Here is a 21004-nt window from a genome sequence, read left to right as displayed (position 1 = left end):
ATGTTCCTTTCTTGATTCTCTAGGTTTTGTGACATGCTTAGTTAGAAAACTGTTCCACAAACTAAGATTTAAAATGATACATCCTGGCTGGGTGGGGTGGCTCACGCCTGTAATCCCAGCACTTTGGGAAGCCGAGGCAGACAGATCATCTGAGGTCAGGAATTGGAGACCAGCCTGGCTAACATGGCAAAACTCCGTCTCTACTAAAAACACAAAAATTAGCTGCACGTGGTGACGCGTGCCTGTAGTCCCAGCTGCTTGGGAGGCTGAGAGGCAGGAGAATTGCTTGAACCTGGGAGGCAGAGGTTTCAGTTAGTTGAGATCGAGTCACTGCACTTTAGCCTGAGTGACAGAGTGAAACTCTGTCTCAAAAAAAAAAAAAAATGTTGGGCCGGGCGCGGTGCCTCACGCCTGTAATCCCAGCACTTTGGGAGGCCGAGGAGGGCGGATCACGAGGTCAGGAGATCAAGATCATCCTGGCTAACATGGTGAAACCCTGTCTCTACTGAAAATACAAAAAAATTAGCTGGGCGTGGTGGTGGGCGCCTATAGTCCCAGCTACTCGGGAGGCTGAGGCAGGAGAATTGCTCGAACCCGGGAGGTGGAAGTTGCAGTGAGCTGAGATCGTGCCACTGCACTCCAGCCTGGGCGACAGAGCGAGACTCCGTCTCAAAAAAAAAAAAAAAAAAAAAGTTGTACATACACAGCATGGAATATTATGCAGCCATAAAAAGGAACGGGATCATGTCCTTTGCAGGGACATGGATGGAGCTGGAAGCCGTTATCCTCAGCAAACTAACACAGGAACAGAAAATCAAACACCACATGTTCTCACTTATAAGTGGGAGCTGAACACTGAGAACACATGGACACCGGGAGGGGAACAACACACACTGGGGCCATCTGGCAATGAGATGAGGGGGAGGGGAGGGAGGGCTCCAGGATAAAGAGCTGACGCACGTGGGGCTTTTTGTTTGTTTGTTTGTTTGTTTGAGATGGGAGTCTTGCCCTGTCACCCAGGCTGGCGTGCAATGGTGCAATCTCAGCTCACTGCAACCTCTGCCTCCCAGGTTCAAGGGATTCTCCTGCCTCAGCCTCCTGAGTAGCTGGGATTACAGGCGTCCGTCACTATACCCAGCTAATTTTTGTATTTTTAGTAGAGACGGGGTTTCACCATGTGGGTCAGGCTGGTCTCGAACTCCTGACCTCAAGCAAGCCACCCGCCTCGACCTCCCAAAGTGCTGGGATTACAGGCGTGAGCCACTGCCCCCAGCAACACATGGGGCTTAATACCTAGGTGACGGGTTGATTGGTGCGGCAAACCACCGTGGCACATGGTTACCTATGTAACCTGCAGGCTTGTTCATTCTGATCTGTTATAGGTGTAGCAAATATTTTCTCCTAGACTTCCTCCACCTTCACAGCCAGGAGCGCAGCCTCTTCCAGTCTCTTATGAGGGACCCTGTGAGGACACTGGGACCTGCAGACCATCCAGGCTGCTCTCCCATCTCAGAGTCCTTCACTCAATCGCACCTGCAGAGTGTCTGTTGCCGTGGAAGGTGACACACCCCTGTGTTCCGGGAATTAGAACAAGGACATCTTTGCCAGCTGCTATTCAGCCAACCACTGCTTGGGCTGCCCAGAGGCAGAGCCTGAGACAGAAGGTTGATGTGCTCTTGTTTTCTGGGGGAGTCCAGTCTGATCCTCCGTACGAGAGGGAGGGACCAGGACAGTGAAGCAGGGAGCGAGAGCAGGCCCAGAAGAGGGTGTGTCACTGCCTCAGCCTCAGCTTAATATAGGCGCCCGTGTCCCCGCAAGCTCACAGAGGCGGCATCTCAGGGCCCATAGATGGGAGGAGGTTGACTCACTGGTGACTCACTGGTCACAGGCTCACCTCTGCACTGCCTGGAGGTTGACTCACTGGCTCCTCACTGGCCACAGGCTCCCCTCTGCCCTGACTGGTTGTGGCTGCCTGTGTGCAGGGGGGAGCTCAAGTGCAGAGTTCACACCTGAGTGACATCCGTCAACACCCGACAGAGGTAGCCCGTGAGTGGGTAAGGCCGAGAGGCTCTGCAGGGGAGCATAAGAGGGTCTCATACCAGGACCGGCCACATAATTTGCAGGGCTCAGTAGAAAATGAAAACACAGGGCCCTTTTTCAGAAATGTTGAAGAATTTCAAGACAATGACAGCAGCATTAAACCAAGTGTGGGGCCCTTCCGACCACACAGCCCTTCTGATCATGGGGCCCTGGGTGACTCACAAGTCGCACACCCATGAAGTCGGCCCTGTCTCATACATCCACCAAAATATTTTTCAGATATTCCAGAAGGGGTTTGCTTAAGCTATTAGGAAAGAAAAAAAGTCACAACAGATTGAAGTCATTAAACATTTAAAGCCTTTACTGGCCGGGTACAGTGGCTCACGCCTGTAATCCCAGCACTTTGGGAGGCCAAGGTGGGTGGATCACCTGAGGTCAGGAGTTCGAAACCAGCTCGACCAACGTGGCGAAACCCCGTCTCTACTAGAAATACAAAATTAGCTGGACGTGGTGGCGCATGCCTGTGATCCCAGCTACTCAGGAGGCTAAGGCAGGAGAATCACTTGAACCTGGGAGGCAGAGATTGCAGTGAGATGAGATTGCATCATTGCAACAAGAGCAAAACTCCATCTCAAAATTTTTAAAAAAAGCAAAAAAACAAAACCTTACCCCTACAACATGCTCACTTCAGTAGCACATATTCAAAAAGTTGGAAGGATGCAAAGATTAGTATTGCCCCTGCGTAAGGATGACATGAAGCATTTCATATTTTTAAAAAAGAAATAATAATAATTAAAAATTGCCAGGCGCGGTGGCTCACGCCTGTAATCCCAGCACTTTGGGAGGGCGAGGCGGGCAGATCATGAGGTCAGGAGATCGAGACCATCCTGGCTAACATGGTGAAACCCTGTCTCTACTAAAAAAAAATACAAAAAATTAGCCGGGCGTGGTGGCGGGTACCTATAGTCCCAGCTACTCAGGAGGCTGAGGCAGAAGAATGGCGTGAACCCGGGAGGCGGAGCTTGCAGTGAGCCGAGATCGCGCCACTGCACTCCAGCCTGGGAGACAGAGCGAGTCTCCATCTCAAAAAAAAAAGAAAAAAAAATAATAATAATAATTTAAAAATTTTTAAAGTTACCCTTATATGAGGTCCCTAGAGTCGTCAGATTCACAGAGACAGAAAGTAGAAGGGTGAGTTGCCAGGGGCTAGGGAGAGGGATGGGGAGTGAGTGTTTCTTGGGGACCGAGTTTTAGTTTGGGAAGAGGAGAAAGTACTGGAGAAGATGGTGGTGATGGCGGCACTACCGTGTGAATGTGCTTCATGCTGCTGACCTGTGCACTTAAAAATGGATAATTAATTAATAATTTATTTTAATAGGTTATTAGGGGGCAGGCGGTGTTTAGTTACATGAATAAGCTCTTCAGTGGTGATTTCCGAGATTCTGGTGCACCCATCACCCGAGCCTGAGCAGTGTACCCTGTACTCAATGTGTAGTATTTTTTTTTCTTTTTTTTGGAGACAGAGTCTCATTCTGTCGCCAGGCTGGGGTGCAATGGCGCGATCTCAGCTCACCGCAACCTCCGCCTCCTAGGTTCAAGCGATTCTCCTGCCTCAGCAACCCGAGTAGCTGGGATTACACGGTGGCTCATGCCTGTAATCCCAGCACTTTGGGAGGCCGAGGTGGGTGGATCACCTGAGGTCAGCAGTTTGAGACCAGCCTGGCCAACATGGTGAAACCCCATCTCTACTAAAAATACAAAAAATTAGCCGGGCATGGTGGCGGGCGCCTGTAGTCCCAGCTACTTGGGAGGCTGAGGCAGGAGAATCGCTTGAACCAGGGAGGCAGAGGTTGCAGTGAGCCGAGATTGAGCCACTGTACTGTAGCCTGGGCGACAGAGCAAGACTCTGTCTCCGAAAAAAAAAAAAAAAAAAATCAAAGATCTTGCCTGGATTATCCAGGTAGGCCCAATGTCATCACGGGGTCCTTGTAAGAGGGTGGCAGGAAGGTCGATCAGAGAAGGAGACATAACAACAGAAACAAGAGGCTAGAGTGATGTGAAGCCACAAGCCGAGTTGTACGAATAACCCCTGGAAGCTGGAATATACCGGGAAACAAGTGAAAGAAGCTACAGCCTTCTTTACAGCCTCCACGCTACGATCCCAACTAGAAAAGATTCCGCAAAAGGCAAAGCTATACATGAGTGAAAACATCAGTGGTGGCTCACGCCTGTCATCCCAGCACTTTGGGAGGCTGAGGCGGGCGGATCACCTGAGGTCGGGAGTTGGAGACCAGCTTGACCAACACGGAGAAATCCCGTCTCTACCAAAAATACAAAATTAGCTGGACATGGTGGTGTATGCCTGTAATCCCAGCTACTCGGGAGGCTGAGGCAGGAGAATCGCTCGAACCCAGGAGGTGGAGGTTGCAGTGAGCCCAGATGGCACCGCTGCACTCCAGCCTGGGTGACAGAGTGAGACTCCATCCAAAAAAAAAAAAAAAAAAAAAATCAGGGGTTACCCAGGTTGAAGGAAGCAGGGATAAGGGTGAGTAGGTGGAGCACAGAGGACCTGGGGGGCAGTGAAACTACTATATGTGCCACTGTCATGGTGGATATGTAACCTCATGCATTGGGTGAAACCCACAGAACACAGGCCTCCAAGTGTGACCCTACTGTAAACTCTGGACTGGGCTGGGTACGATGCAGAATGCAGACATCCTGCCTCTGCAAAGCCAAGAAGGGTCCATGCCACAGGTGCCACAGAGCGCAGATTGATGGAGGGAGGGCACGATGGCCCCCCCCAACCAGGCCGGAGAAGCACACCCAGATTAAGTACACATTGCCCCCCAAATCCAAGGAGATGCATTTGGCGTTGCGCCTTCTCTTTGGTCCTGGGAAGGGCCAGAGGCAACAATTTATCTTTCACTTGACGTCAAGCAAGAGAAGGATAATGAGTACCTACAGCCAGCCTCCACACTGCACACATTTTGTTTATAATAATTAGAAAATGTGTTTTCATAGTAAAGAAAGGGTAAAAGAGCCATTTACAGGCAGCAGAGGCTTAGTGCTTACCTAAGCAGAGACTTTTATATTTATTTATTTATTTATTTATTTATTTATTTATTTATTTATTTTTGAGACAGAGTCTCACTCTGTCACCCAGGCTGGAGTTCAGTGGCGCAATCTCGGCTCACTGCAACCTCCACCTCCTGGGTTCAAGTGATTCTCCTGCCTCAGCCTCCCAAGTAGCTGGAACTACAGGCGCTCGCCACCACTCCCTGCTAATTATTGTATTTTTAGTAGAGACGGGGTTTCAGTACGTTGACCAGGCTGGTCTCAAACTCCTGACCTCAAGTGATCCGCCCGCCTTGGCCTGCCAAAGTGCTGGGATTACAGGCATGAGCCACCGCGCCCAGCCATAAGCAGAGACTTTAAGCCTGTCCATCTGGACTTCTGTCTCTGACCCACTGCCAGCCTCAGATCCCTCCCACTGGGATCTTCCCTCTTCCAGAATCCTTGCCTGCTCTCCAGTTCCCAGCCCTCTGGCCAGTGCACGTGATTCCCAGAAAGTCCTCCACAAGCAACGGCAGGGCTCTGGAGCCCAGGAAGCCAATGAGGCAGGCTCAGGGTTTATTCTGCGCCCTCCCGCACCCCCCAGACCCCTGCCAGGGATCCAAAGAAAAGAGAATCCCACGAGGGGCCTGGGAGGGCACAGCAAAGTCTCCGGGATGGGGGCTCCCCCTGGGTGGCCGCGTCAGGTTCAGCGCTTTCTGCAGTGCGCTTGTGCCTGATTTGTAGCAGCCACCACAGGGTTTACAGTGGAAAGAGGGATGTAGGGCCTCACGGGTGAGCCGGCCCTAAGAACGTGCCACTCTTGGCCGGACGCAGTGGCTTATGCCTGTAATCCCAACACTTTGGGAGGCCAAGGCGGGCGATCACATGAGGTCAGGAGTTTGAGACCAGCCTGACCCACACGGAGAAACCCCATCTCTACTAAAAATACAAAATTAGCCGGGCGTCGTGGCACATGCCTGTAATCCCAGCTACTCGGGAGGCTGAGGCAGGAGAATCGCTTGAACCCGGGAGGCGGAGGTTGCGGTGAGCCAAGATTGCACCGTGGCACTCCAGCCTGGGTGACAAGAGTGAAACTCCGTCTAAAAAGAAGAAAAAAAAAAAAAAAAAGAATGTGCCACTCTTTCTCGCCAACATTTATCACTCTGGGGAGAACTCTAAGCCAAGGCTGAGTAAGAAACGTCTCCTCTGTTCAGAACGCAGACTGCCAGCATATGCCAAGACAGGCCAGGGTGTGGTGGGGGGAACGAGCTCGCTGGCAGGTGTCCAGTCCCGGCCCTGGCTCCGCCTCTCACTTACAGGATCTTTGGCGACGATATTCACCCTGGTCCCTTGGACCTTCCAGAGGTCATTCCAGTGCCTTCTAACTGCATGTGTCTGTCTCATTTGATCAGTAAAATGAGGAATTACAGACGGAGCAGCACTGGGATGCTGGAGCAAGTGGCAGTGACAATTCCTGCGTCTAAAGCCTCAGATCCTGGGAAAAAGATCTGCTTTCACCTAGGATGAGCGACCTACTCCAGAGAACGTTCAGGAAAACCCGGCTTGCATTATCAGGTGGTTAACGTGCCTCCAGCCCACTCTCTTAAGAATCAGGGGAAGCTAAAAGGGTTCTGCCTTTGGTAACTACTCCTGTCCCCACGACCCCTCCCCTCTAAGGCCACATGCAGCGGCCTCTAGAAAGGAAGAATTCTCAGCCGGGCGTGGTGGCTCACGCCTGTAATCTCAAAACGTTGGGAGGCCGAGGCGGGCGGATCACGAGGTCAGGAGATCGGGACCATCCTGGCTAACACGATGAAACCCCGTCTCTACTAAAAATACAAAAAATTAGCCGGGCGTGCTTGCACGTGCCTGTAATCCCAGCTACTCAGGAGGCTGAAGCAGGAGAATTGCTTGAACCTGGCGGGTGGGGGTTGCAGTGAGCCGAGATTGTGCCACTGCACTCCAGCCTGGGCAACAGAGCGAGACTCTGTCTCAAAAAAAAAAAAAAAAAAAAGAAGAAGAAGAAAGGAATTCTCAGGCCGGAGTCTAAAAGTTTCATGGGACAGACAATCTGGGCAAAACTACAGGCTCAGGGCTGCAGACAGCCATCTAGCAGAAGGCATGTCATGGGCTGGCTTGGGGATTAAAGAAAGCCAAAGTCCCATCCTTGGGTCGTGGAGCTGCTCTCCCAGTCACATCCCCACATTGGGAGGAAGTAGTGGAAGCCGCCCTGTTCCGACGCTCCTGTTGTCTTGCGTATTTGGCAGCCTTCTCCCGACCACCTCTGGTGCAGCCATCTGGAGCAGAGGGAGGGAGGAAGTGCGGTTCACGTCTGGTCTCTTTCCTGGCCAGCACACTTTTGAAACGTTCCCTCCGTGGGCTGTGGGAGGTCCTTTGTTTGCAGAAGACACCTGAGGGTGGGAGAGCTGCACTGAGCTTGGCTCAGGATTGTGGGACCCGCTAACTTCCCAAGACTGTTGCTGGAGGACCAGAACAAGGGGATAGCTGAGGAGTGAGCCTGCATGGCCCCTGAGAGCATTCAAGCAAGAGGCAGCAGCAAGGCCAAATGCAAACAGAACCGGCTAGGTAGCTTCTGCCACCAACTTGACTGAAGGACTTTCTTTTTTTTTGAAACGGAGTCTCGCTCTGTCGCCCAGGCTGGAGTGCAGTGGCGCGACCTCGGCTCACTGCAAGCTCCGCCTCCCGGGTTCACGCCATTCTCCTGCCTCAGCCTCCCGAGTAGCTGGGACTACAGGCGCCCGCCACCACACCCGGCTAATTTTTTATATTTTTAGTAGAGACGGGGTTTCACCGTGTTAGCCAGGATGGTCTCGATCTCCTGACCTCAGGTTATCCGCCCACCTCGGCCTCCCAAAGGGCTGGGATTACAGGCGTGAGCCACTGCGCCCAGCCGGGGACTTTCGGAAAGTCATGGCTCCGTGTCAGTTTCCTCGTCTGTAAGGTGAGGATGATTATTAGCATTAAGGTGGCTATGAAGATATTAAATAGGCATTAAGTACTTAATAAGCATCCAATAAATAAAACTGGCTGATGGTCTTAAGATTCTGCAATGTACTTGATATCCAGCTGGCATATAGGACAGATCAATGACAGCTGTCTCCTGAATTCCACAAGCATTTCCTGCCAAATGCCAAACCCACATTTACTATCTGTTCACGGGTCTTATCCCGGTCAGGCCATCCGCCCTTGGAGAGAAGCAATATACTCATAAAAAATCAACTTGCAGGCCAGGTGTGGTGGCTCACGCCTGTAATCCCAGCACTTTGGGAGGCCAAGACATGAGGATCACTTGAGCCCAGGATTTGGAGACCAGTCTGGGCAACATTGCAAGACCCCCACTCTAGAAAAAATAATTTTAAAAAATTAGCCAGATGTGGTGGTGAGTGCCTGTGGTCCCAGCTACTCGGGAGGCTGAGTTGGGAGGATTCCTTGAGCCCAGGAGTTTGCAGCTTCAGTGAGCTATGACTGCATCACTGCACTCCAGCCTGGGCTATGGAGCAAGACCCTATCTCTTAAAAAAAAAAAAAAAAATCAACTTGCACAATGAAAAAGATTTTTCTTAAAACAAACAAACAGCCAGGTGCAGTGGCTTATGCCTGTAATCCCAGCACTTTGGGAGGCCAGGACAGGCAGATCACCTGAGATCAGGAGTTCAAGACCAGCCCGGCCAATATGGAGAAACCCCATCTCTACTAAAAATAGAAAATTAGCTGGGCGTGGTGGTGCATGCCTGTAATCCCAGCTACTCGGGAGGCTGAGGCAGGAGAATCACTTGAGCCCGGGAGGCGGAGGTTGCAGTGAGCCGAGATGGCGCCATTGCACTCCAGCCTGGGCAAAAAGAGCAAAACTCCACTAAAATAATAATAATAAGAATAAATAAGAAGAGGTGGGGGGTAAGAGTCAGAGGCTGGAAGAGGCTGCACTGCCAGCCATGAACGTGGAGGAAGGGGCCCCAAGCTGAGGGAAGCAGGTGCCTCTAAATGCTGGGAAAGGTGGAAACCAGGTTCTCCCCTGGATCCTCCAGGAGGGCCCAGCCCTGCTCACAGCTTGATTTGTAGCCCAGTGAGACTGATTTTGGACTCCTGGCTTCCAGACTGGTCAATTAATAACTGTGTTGTTTTCAGACACCGGGTTTGCAGTGATTTGTTACAGCAGCAGGAGGAAACTCATGCGGTGCTCACAAATGCTTGCTGCATGAGTGAGGGCGCCAGTGAAAGAATGCGGAGCAGCTGTGGAATACGGCCCGGGAGCCAGGGGACTGTGCTGGCCTCCTGTGTGTCACCTGTCATGAGACCCTGGGCCTGGGAAATTATCCCAGGGTCTCAGTTTCCTGATCTGAAACACGGGGGCCACTCTCACCAGCCTCCCGGACTGGGATAAGGGGGTGGGTCCTCTCAAAATGTGGGGCCAGCCAACACCCGTGATGTTCCTCTCTGCTGCTGCCAGGCATATCCCAACGTCCTTTCCAGGACCCTTGGCTCCATCCTGCCAGGAGCTTGTTCTAAGACCTTTCACATATTCACTCACCTATTTACCATTAGTCCATGTGACTGTCACCCCCTTTCCTGAAAGAGGCACAGAGAGGTGAAGTAATTGCCCCAGAGTTGCTTAGCTGTTAAAACACAGCATGAGGGCTGGTCCTGGTGTCTCATGCCTGGAATCCCAGCACTTTGGGAGGCCAAGGTGGAAGGATCACTTGAGCCCAGGAGTTCAAGACCAGCCTGGGCAACACAGCGAGACCCCATCTCTACTAAAAATTTTCAAAAATTAGCCAGTCATCGTGGTACATGCCTATATAGGCCCCACGACTCAGGAGGCTGAGTTGGGGAGATTGCTTGAGCCCAGGAGGTCAAGGCTGCCATAAGCTATGACGGCACTGCTGCACTCCAGCCGAGCAACAAAGTGAGACCCCGTCTCAAAAAAAAAAAAAAAAGGCCAGGCACAGTGGCTCACGCATGTAATCCTGTTACTCTGGGAGGAGAGGCAGGTGGATCACCTGCGGTCAGGAGTTCGAGACCAGCCTGGCCAACATGGTGAAACCCCGTCTCTACTAAAAATACAAAACTTAGCCGGGCATGGTGGCACGCACCTGTAATCCCAGCTACTCAGGAGGCTGAAGCAGGAGAATCGCTTGAACCCGGAGGACGGAGGCTGCAGAGAGCCGAGATCACGCTACTGCATACTCTTCCAGCCTGGGTGACAGAGTGAGACTCCGTCTTGTCTCAAAACAATCAAAAAAAAAATTAAAAACAAAGGTAGAATGTGGAAGGAAATGAAACCATCAGGGAATGAGCCCAAGATGTGTCCCATCCCAATGTCCCCTCTGTTCCTCAGTTTACCCTCATCACACTGATCTTCCTCTTGGGAACATGGGAGCCCCTAGCCTAGGGATGTGGGAGTCAAGGTCTGTTCTCAGCAGGCCACTCTCACGTGACAACCCTGAAAGGAGGTGAAAGGTCAGAGGCTGCTGGGTCACCCCACCCTGCCCTGGAGACAGAATTCAGATAGGTGGCATCATGGATTCCTGGAGGTCTGAAAGTCCTGCTCACCTGGAACGTGGGCACGCCCGTCCCAGCTCCCTTCCCTCCCCAACCCAGGAAATATAAGGGTCTCCAGGGACTGCGTGTCCCTGACTGCCCTCCATGAAGGAGGCCAGCCTTGGGTCTGCGGGGAGGAAGAGGAGGACTAGGAGGAGGAGGAGAGGCAGGGCGGCCAGCCTGGGTGGAGGAATCCCCGAACCGGCTAAAAATAGCCAGGGAAATTATTCCAACACCTTCCCAAAATAGAAAGCAATCTCTCAGCCCAACAAAAGGCCAGGGCGGGTCGGCAGCTAGAGAGGAGGTGGGGTTTAGGAAAGGTGACCTGCGACAACCCCTCCACCCCCAGACAGCACTCCCCCCACCCTGCCCTCCCTCTACGGCCCTTCCTCCCCTAGAGTCTTCCAGGCCCAGGTGTGGGCAGAGGGGCAGGCCCAGGCGGGTGTGGGGTCCCTGGAAAGAGGGGCTCCCCCTCGCCCCTGCCCCTCCCCAAAATCCTGGACCAAAGGGCTCCTGACCCGGGAACTGGGCGGGGCCGAGCCACTCGCGCTAAAAATAGCCCTTGCCTCCTCCCAGGCTATATTTAGATCCCTTGGCCCCGGCGTCAGCAGGAAGGCAGAGGCTGGGCACACCCCACCGGGCCGCCCGGGCGCCCTGGCTCAGGCGCCGCCCCTGGCCACCGCAGCTGGGTAGAGGCCAACTGTATGGACAGAGCCGGCTGCAGCACCCAACTTGCTGGGTGGTGCCAGGACACCCGCAGACCCTCTCTTAGCCGGCTTGTGCAGGAGAGAGAGGGAGACAAGCTGCTAGGAGTCTACACTGCCGAGGGCGCTGGGAAAAGGCTGCTCCCAGCCCCGGGCCCTCACTCTGGGGGCCCGCCGGGGCGGGCGGTGCGCCGGCCTCAGTTTCCCCATCTGTGCAATGGGGACATTAACAGCACCCGCATCACAGCGCTCGGCTCACGGTCGGACACGCACTAAGCGCTCTGCATGGGGACGGAGTCTTGCTCTGTCTCCCAGGCGGGAGTGCAATGGCGCGATCTCGGCTCACTGCAAGCTCCGCCTCCCGGGTTCATGCCATTCTCCTGCCTCAGCCTCCCGAGTAGCTGGGACTACAGGCGCCTGCCAACACGTCCGGCTAATTTTTTGTATTTTTAGTAGAGATGGGGTTTCACTGTGTTAGCCAGGATGGTCTCGATCTCCTGACCTCGTGATCCGCCCACCTCGGCCTCCCAAAGTGCTGGGATTACAGGCTTGAGCCACCGCGCCCGGCCGTGTCACTGTTCTTTCTCCAAGTCCGGGTCCCGCCCGGGCCAGCTCCAGAAATGCAGGGACTGATGTCATCCCCAGGCCCAAACCTCCCAGCGCGGCAGACGCAGGCAGGCGCCGCCGTCACGGGCGTTCCTGCGCCAGGGAATCCCGGCCCCCGCGCCGGGGCCCCAGTGGAAACCCGTGACGCCAGCGCCCGCCGCCGTGGGTCTTCCGGGCAGGCGGTAGGGGGGCGGGGCGTTCTCCCGCGCTGCTGACCCCACCTCCGCCGCAGCCCCGGGAACGCGCACGGCCTCTCTCCACCCTCTGCGAGCCCGGTGCGCGTGCGCTTGCCCCGCACTCACCCGCCCCCCCACGAGTGCACACTCCACTCACGCGGGATGCGCAGGGCGCCGACAAGCAGGCGTCCACACTGGGTCTGCAGGGACGCATCGCATGGGCAAGCCTGGTGGGTGTAGGTGTGCAGGAGTTCGTGGACATGCGTGTGCACGATCCCGCGTGGAAGGCACGGTAGGCATGCGTATGCACGATCCCGCGTGGAATGAACAGTGGGTATGCGTGTGCAAGATCCCACGTGGAAGGCGCGGTGGGTACCCGTGCACGGTGCTGGCCCTTTGCAGGAGAATGGGGAACCCTGGCTGGAGACTACAGATTCTGGACACACACACACACTCACACACACACACTCACACACACACACACATTCACCCTCTCTCCTGGTGCCCGTGGCCTGTGGGCGTGGAGCCGTAGGCGATGACTCTCAGCCTGTTCACCGTCTCCCCACCAGTCTGGGAGCTAATTACTGTCAGGACCAGACGGGGTGGCTGGAAAGATGAACAAATCGCTGTGTGTCTGCAGCCCGTCTGGAGCTGCAGGCCTCACAGGCGTCTGTTCCGGGGGTGTCAGGCGTGACGCGGCCCTGGGTGGAGAGGGGGCAGCCTGGGTGCTGCGTGCGCCGTGGGGGAGCCCTGGGTTTCTGCGTGGGTCCTGGAGGGTCTGCGGTGAGTGATGGGTGAGTGATGGGGGTCCGTGTCTGCCGTATGTGCGTTTGTGTGAAAGCGCGAGACAGGAGGCCTGGTAGCGTCTATTCTCCCGGTCAATAAAGTGGATGTAATAAGAGTATTTACCCTATAAGGTTACGGGGACCCATCAACCTCACTTCTCTTGGTACTATCTGAAAGAAATGAACAACTTAAGACCACACAGAGACCGGGAGGTAAATGCACATAGCGGCTTTATTCCTCATCACCAAAAACTGGGAAGAACTCAAATACCCCTCCATTCATAGGGGAAAAGGTCAACGGAGGTCCGTTCATAGAATGAAAGTTCAGCACTCAGTGAGGCCGGGCGCGGTGGCTCATGCCTGTAATCCCAGCACTTTGGGGGGCCCAGGTGGGCGGATCACTTGAGGTCAGGTGTTTGAGACCAGCCTGACCAGCGTGGTGAAACCTTGTCTCTACTAAACATACAAAAAATTAGCCGGCCATGGTGGCGGGCACCTGTAGTCCCAGCTATTCCGGAGGCTGAAGCGGGAGAATCGCTTCAACCTGGGAGGCGGAGGTTGCAATGAGTTGAGATAGTGCCACTGCACTCCAGCCTGGGTGACAGAACAAGACTCAGTCTCAAAAAAAAAAGAGAAGAGAAGAGAAAAAAGAAAAGAAAAGAAAAAAATAATGCATGTGCACCCAACACACAAACATACAGGTATGCACACTCATGCCAAAACAATTGCAGGGGCCCCAGCAGCCCCTAGAATCCCCGTCAGAGGCTGGGGAGGAAGATCTGCGGCAGGAGGGACAGACAGTGCCTATGTGATCCAGATTGTGTCTCTGTCACCAGCTGCCGGAGCCCGTGCCTGTCTGAAGAGATGGGTGTCTCCAGACCGCCCCCCTCTGTGTCTGTCTCCAGGACACAGGCTCCACCTGCCTCCAGGGCCTCACTCCCATCTCCTCCTCCCAGCCGGGTCCCCCACCTTCCTGTCCCCATCCTTGTTGGCGGTGGGAACCTACTGTTTCTGGCTGCAAGAGGAGATGGTTGAGGGGGCCCGGCCAGGGCATCTGTTTCTTATCATCTCTTTCTCTTCTTAGCTCAACAAGAAGACCCTCCCATCTCTGGACCTCGGTTTCTCTGGCTGTGAAATGGAAGGATAGTTTCTTAGGGTATAGGGGCATCACCTCCCCACCTGTGCAGTTCTAATCCCACCAACCCTGGCTGTTTCTGGAGCTTCCTGCAGGCAACGGTCTAAGCCATAGGAGAACTCAAATGATGGAACATCACAAGTGGGGTGTAGGACTCCCCACACTCCCATGAACCCCTTGAGGCATGGAAGGACGGACACCTCAGGAGGGGATGGCTGGGGTGGGTAGCACAGGTGGGCTTGCAGGGGAAGAGAGGGGAAATTTGTGTGTCCAAAATCCTGGCCGGGCACGGTGGCTGACGCCTGTTATCCCAGCACTTTAGGAGGCCAAGGTGGGCAGATCACTTGAGGTCAGGAGTTCAAGACCAGCCTGACCAACAAGGTGAAACCCTGTCTCTACTACAAATACAAAAATTATCCAGATGTGGTGGCATGCACCTGTAATCCCAGCTACTCGGGAGGCTGAGGTGGGAGAATCACTTGAAGCCAGAGGCGGAGGTTGCAGTGAGCCGAGATCGCACCACTGCACTCCGGCCTGGGCGACACAGCGAGACTCCATCTCAAAAAAAAAGAAAGAAAGAAAAGAAAAAATAAAATGCGGCCGGGTGCGGTGGCTCATGCCTGTAATCCCAGCACTTTGGGAGGCTGAGGCAGGTGGATCACGAGTTCAGGAGATCGAGACCATCCTGGCTAACATGGTGAAACCCCGTCTCTACTAAAAAAAATACAAAAAATTAGCCGGGCGTGGTGGCGGGTGCCTGTAGTCCCAGCTACTCAGGAGGCTGAGGCAGGAGAATGGTGTGAACCCGGGAGGCGGAGCTTGCAGTGGGCTGAGATCGCGCCACTGCACTCCAGCCGGCGCGACTGAGCAAAACTCCGTCTCAAAAAAAAAAATTAATAAATACAAAAAATAAAAAAATAAAATGCGTGTCTCTGCATGAGGGTCTGTGTGTGCGCACCGGGCTCTGGCTTCTGGAGGAGAACAAATCAAAGTGGACTCAGGTGTTTCCTGGACACGAGTGTGTACTCGCAGGTGTGGGCTTATTCCCGCCCCTGTGGATGTCTAGAATGTCGGTTCCCAGGATCTTTTTGTTGTTTGAAGATGTGCAAATGCCTGGTATGCAGAGTAGAGACATTCAGTACATATTTGCAAAATGATGTGTTCATGTATTCGCTCATTTGTCCACTCAGCAAATATTTACCAAGTGCCAACCAGCTGTGGGGTGCTGGAGACACACAGTGCGCAAAGCAGACAAGCATCTCTTTCCTGTCACCGCTGTGGGTGAATTAGCCCCGGGCCATTGCCTGTGCTGCACGGTTCATGTGCCAAGGTGACCCTGCACGTGTTCACTAGCACACCCGTTTGTAAGTGGGGTACAGAACTCACATCAGCATGGCCCATGCGCGTGTGCACACACATACATGCACACGCGTGTGTGCGCACAGCTTCACCGGCGACTCTTGTGCAGGCTAGGCCTCGCCCATCCTTGGCATTGCCTGCCTGCCCCGCCCATCTTCCGAAAGTGCCGGGGGCCAGGTGGGGCCAGGCGGGCCCGGAAACCTCTCCCAGCTGCTGTGCCCAGTTTCAGGGAAGCCAAGGTCTGGCGCCCTGCCCACGGAGACTGCCTGCCCTTGCACCTGCCTCCCGGGCTTCCAGGAAGAGCCTGGAGGCCCAGCCCCCAGCCCTGCTAGCCTGAATCCATCTCTCAGAGGCACACAGCAGAGAGGGAATGCAGCCCCCTTTCCCTCCACGCCTTGGAGCCCTTCAAAGTCAGAACCGGAAGAGACTCCAGCAGGGCAGAGTCTCTTACCCAGGTGGGGTAAACTGAGGTGCACACAAAGGGCCCAGAGAAAGGGGCTGCACACAGATGAGTTCCCTGCACTCTGCTCCCACCCCAAATCAGCACGTGCAGGCTTCCGTAGCTTGAGTGCTGGCACCTCATGGATCTCTGTATACCTCGGGTATTCGCAGCCCTCGGGGCTCTGTGGAGTGTGCATTGGAGCTTAGAAATATTTGCATTTCCCTAGTGGGTACACGCAGTGCAGGTCAGAGTGCAGGTGTGCACACCAGGGTCTTAGACACATGTGGGTGCTTGTGCGTGCTTGGACAAGGCTGTTTGTGCCGGGCACCATGGCTCACATGCCTGTAATCCCAGCATTTTGGGAGGCTGAGACAGGCAGATCACCTGAGGTCACGAGTTCGAGACCAGCCTGGCCAACATGGTGAAACGCCGTCTCTACTAAAAATACAAAACTTAGCCGGGTGTGCTGGCAGGCGCCTGTAATCCCAGCTACTCGGGAGGCTGAGGCAGGAGAATTTCTTGAACCCGGGAGGTGGAGGTTACAGTGAGCCGATATTGCACCATTGCACTCCAGCCTGGGGGACAAGAGCGAGACTTCATCTCAAAAAAAAAAAGAAAAAGGCTGGGCACGGCGGCTCACGCCTGTAATCCCAGCACTTTGGGAGGCCGAGGCAAGTGGATCACTGAGGTCAGGAGTTCGAGACCAGCCTGGCCAACATGGTGAAACCCCATCTCTACTAAAAATACAAAACTAAAAATATAATACAAGCTGGGCGTGGCGGCGCGTGCCTGTAGTCCCAGCTACTCAGGAGGCTGAGACAGGAGAATCGCTTGAGCCTGGGAGGGGGAGGATGCAGTGAGTTGAGATCGCGCCACTGCACCCCAGCCTGGGCGACAGAGCAAGATTCCATCTTAAAAAAAAAAAAAAAGACAAAAAGACAAGGCTGTTTGGGAGTGTGGGAGCTTGGGACCTCCTCACATGAATGTTTGTCAGTGTGTGGCTGTGCACAGTGGGTGTTTGCACGAGTGCAGGTGCGGGTGTTTGCATGTAGGTGGATGCCTGCACACAGTCGGTTTTGTATGTATCTGGGTGTCTGCACACAGTAGGCATTGCGGCCAGGTGGGGCTCTGCACACAGTGGGCTTTGCATGGAAAAGAAGTGCTGCATACAGTAAGCCTAGCACTAAGACAGGGATCTGCACACAGTGGACGTCTGCACGCAGGAGAGGGGCTGCACCCTGTAGGCACTGCAGGAAGGTAGGGCTCTGCACACAGTAGGCCTTGCACGCAAAAAAAGGGTCACACACAGCAGGCGTTTGCATGCAGGAGAGGGGCCGCACACAGTAGGCTTTGCATGGAAGAGGGGTGCGGCGCACAGTAGGCCTTGCACGAAGACGGAGACCTGCACACAGCGGGCGTTTGCACACAAGAGACGGGCTGCACACAGTAGGCCCGCCTGCACGCGGCCAGTGCCTGCCCAGCGGAGAGTAGCGGCTGCAGCCCGGTGCCGCTGAGGACGCACCCGGTTCCTGCGCCACCGCGGCCCCAGGCTCCTCTGCGCCCGGCCGGGCAGGTCAGGCGGCTCCACCGGGGCGTGGGGCGTGGGGCGTGGGGCGTGGGGCGGGCGGGCGGGCAGGGAGGCTATTCCGGGCCCTGGCGCAGTGCCCGAGCCCTGCGCGCCAGGCCGCCCGGGGAAGGCGCCGCTCACAAAAGGAGGGTCTGTGCAGACGCCCCGCCCTCGGCCCGGCCGCCCGCCGCCAGGGGCTTGGAGGAGGGAGACGCCGCCGGAGCTGCCGCCGGCGCGGACCCCCCCACCCCTCCTGCTGGGGCGGCCGCAGACACCGCGCCTGGCGGGCAACAGAGGGAGGCTGGCACCGCCGGGCTCTGGAGGGGGTTGACGGCCGGCGCTGGGGGCTCCCGAGCGGACAGACTGCGCGCCCAGGACGCACCGGAGGGAGCGCTGGCGAGGGTGGGGGCCCCCAGTGCAGGGAAACTAGGAGGACAGGCCCCTTGCCTTTCGCCCACCTGGGGATTTCTCCGTCTCGAGCACCCGCCTCTGTCTCCAATTATCCAATTTAAGGAATGGGAAAGCCGGGACTCCTGCCTGCTAGGGAGGGCGGACGGGAGGGGCGTCTGGGGCCTGGGTCAGCGCCCCTCTCCACCCCCAGAGTGTCTGGCGAGAGGGTGGGGTGGAAGGAAGGCGTAATAAGGGTTCTCAAGGCAGCGCGTTTTGCTAAGTGCCTTAGTGCACTGTCTAGTTTCACCTCGACACGTGGGAGGGCGATTCGGTTTTCCCTTTTATGGACGGGGGAAACTGAGTCACGCTTTTGCTGAGCTGCTGGAGCTAGTAAACCGTGGAGATTCAAACCTAAAGCCAGGTCTCCGCCCCTCCCCTTCCCTGCCTGCCTCCCTGTAGGGCCTGAACTCTGCCCTCCCTCCCTTCCCTCGTATGGAGCCATCCAAGAGGCGTTTATGGCGTGCCTGCTGTGTACACGGCGGCCCAAACACTTCACCACGCGCACGCATGTGAGCGCAGGCCGAAGCTCCCACACTCGTGCGCTCTCGTCACACGCGCAAGAGGGTCTTGGCCCGCAGCGCTCTTCACGAGGCCCCTCACTCTACTCTGCCCCCACCCCCAATCCACCCCGGCTCCGGGGCCTGGGAACCGCCGGCGTCCGGGTGGAGGAGGTGGGGTGGGAACTGGGAGAACGGAACGGAACAATGTAGGGAAAGAATAGGGAGGAGCGGCGAGAGGAAACCCCCCACCCCTTCTCCAGATGCAGCTCTGGTGTGGCTGTCCTGTGTGCCTGCGGTCTCCCTGGCCCAGCGTCCTGGGGAGGAGGTCCTTGGCCTTCGCACTGTGTGGCTATGGGGCGTTCTGGGTCTCTGGGGGCCATCCTGGGTCCCTGGGGATCTGTAAAGCTGTGGGTCGCGTGACCTACGTGTCCGGGGAGCATGCTTCAGGCTCTGGGGTGGGGGCTGGAGAAAGTGACGTGCAGGGCTCTGAGCCTCTCTCTGCAAGACTCCGTGACTCTCTGCTTCCTCCAAGGAGACCCACACTGGTTCCTCCCTCGCCTCCCCGGAGCCCTGGCTGGGCACTGCCCCGACCACGAGGTGGAGGTCACAGGGGCCAAGGCCTAGAGCTGGGAAGCTGCAGGGAGTTCTGGGGCTCTGAGGGCCAGACTCTTGGCAGTGGTCTGCAGAGAGAAGGGGTCCCCGGAGAAAGTGAGGAAGAGTGATGGTTCAGGAAGCCTCTGCATTCCTTCTGCTGTGTCCTAGAAAAGGGGACACCGGGTGTAGGGTCCCCTGCCACGACATCCAACCCACCACATTGAAAGTGTACCCAGGGGCCGGGCATGGTGGCTCACACCTGTAATCCTAGCATTTTGGGAGGCAGGAGGATCCTTTGAGCCCAGGAGTTCCAGACCAGCCTGGGCAACATAGGGAGATCCTGTCTCTACTTAAAAAAAAAAAAAAAGGGTACCCAGGGGGTTGCCAATGCACCCTGAAGTCTGAGAACCACTGTTTAAAGTGCACAAAGGGCATGGCAGACACTGCTATGTCCCCTTGGCCACCCGGGAGCTGGCTTCCGACAATTTCCTACAGTCCAGCAGCTTCCCGTGTCCCTTTGCCTGGGGTCTTTCTCTAACGGTGTGCAAACCTACTGCGTGCAGCCCCTCTCCTTCATGCAAACACCTGCTGTGTGCAGCGTCTTTATTGCATGCAAGGCCTACTGTGTGCAGAGCCCCACCTGCGTGCCATGCCTACTGTGTGCAGACACCAAGAGACATGCAGCACCTACTGTGTGCAGGCGCCCACCTGCGTACAGACACTCACCGAGAACCCCCTCTGGGTAGGCAGGAAGTACCAGGGAGTCAACGCCTCAGAACACCCCTCAAACAGGGGGGATGCAGTTGGTTAATAAGTAGATGCCAGCCGGGCGCGGTGGCTCACGCCTGTAATCCTAGCACTTTGGGAGGCCGAGGCGGGCAGATCACGGGGTCAGGAGTTCGAGACCAGCCTGACCAACATGGTGAAACCCCATCTCTACTAAAAATACAAAAAATTAGCTGGGCAAGGTGGCGCGCACCTGTAATCTCAGCTATTTGGGAGGCTGAGGCAGGAGAATCGGTTGAACCTGAGTGAGCTGAGATCGTGCCACTGCACTCCAGCCTGGGCAACAAGAGCGAAACTCTGCCTCAAAATAAAATAAAATAGCCGGGCACGGTGGCTCACGCCTGTAATCCCAGCACTTTGGGAGGCTGAGGCAGGCGAATCACAAGGTCAGGAGATCGAGACCATCCTGGCTAACACGGTGAAACCCCGTCTCTACTAAAAAATATTAAAAAATTAGCCGGGCGTGGTGGTGGGCGCCTGTAGTCCCAGCTACTCAGGAGGCTGAGGCAGGAGAATGGCATGAACCCGGGAGGCGGAGCTTGCAGTGAGCCGAGATCGCGCCACTGCCCTCCAGCCTGGGCGAAAGAGTGAGACTCCGTCTCAAAAATAAAATAATAAAATAAAATAAAATAAATTAAATAAAATAAGTATATGCCCGCACTCGCTGTCTTGCCCCATTGTGACCACACCTCTCGCAGTTCCCTATGGGGCTCATCCCCAGATGCCCACAGCAGGCACCTCTTCAGGGAGGCACCATCATCTCTTTCCTGTCTCTGCTCTGGATTGCTTCATTGCAGATGCCTGTTCACCCATGAATAGGGGGGTTTATATGCAAATGCACACATCTGTGTGTCTGAGACCAGGTGGCCCTGGGTGTGTGCTTTGATTCATTCAGTGTTTTTTGAGACATGCCACCATGCCAGGCTAATATCTTTTTTTTTTTTTTAAGATGGAGTGTTGCTCTGTCGACAGGCTGGAGTGCAGTGGCGCCATCTCGGCTCACTGCTGCCTCTGCCTACTGGGTTCAAGCAGTTCTCTTGCCTCCACCTCTCCAGTAACCGGGACCACAGGTGCACTCCACCACACTCAGCTAAATTTTGTATTGTTAGTAGAGACGGGGTTTCACTATGTTGGACAGGATGGTCTCAATCTCTTGACTTTGTGACCCGCCCACCTCGGCCTCCCGAAGTGCTGGGATTACAGGCATGAACCACCACGCCCGGCCATGTCTTTTTTTATTTTTTGTAG

At 55.3% G+C, this 21004-nt stretch overlaps 1 pseudogene; it reads left to right on the top strand.

Moving 5' to 3' along the window:
- The first annotated feature begins 2718 nt into the window (after positions 1-2718).
- On the top strand, positions 2719-2813 carry LOC129467122 (uncharacterized; annotated as a pseudogene).
- Positions 2814-21004: the final 18191 nt, after the last annotated feature.

Source organism: Symphalangus syndactylus, chromosome 17, assembly GCF_028878055.3.
Source record: "Symphalangus syndactylus isolate Jambi chromosome 17, NHGRI_mSymSyn1-v2.1_pri, whole genome shotgun sequence".
In the NCBI taxonomy this organism is placed as follows: domain Eukaryota; kingdom Metazoa; phylum Chordata; class Mammalia; order Primates; family Hylobatidae; genus Symphalangus; species Symphalangus syndactylus.
The sequence above is the reverse complement of the archived record's forward strand: the minus strand, read 5'-3'. Positions and strand labels throughout refer to the sequence as shown.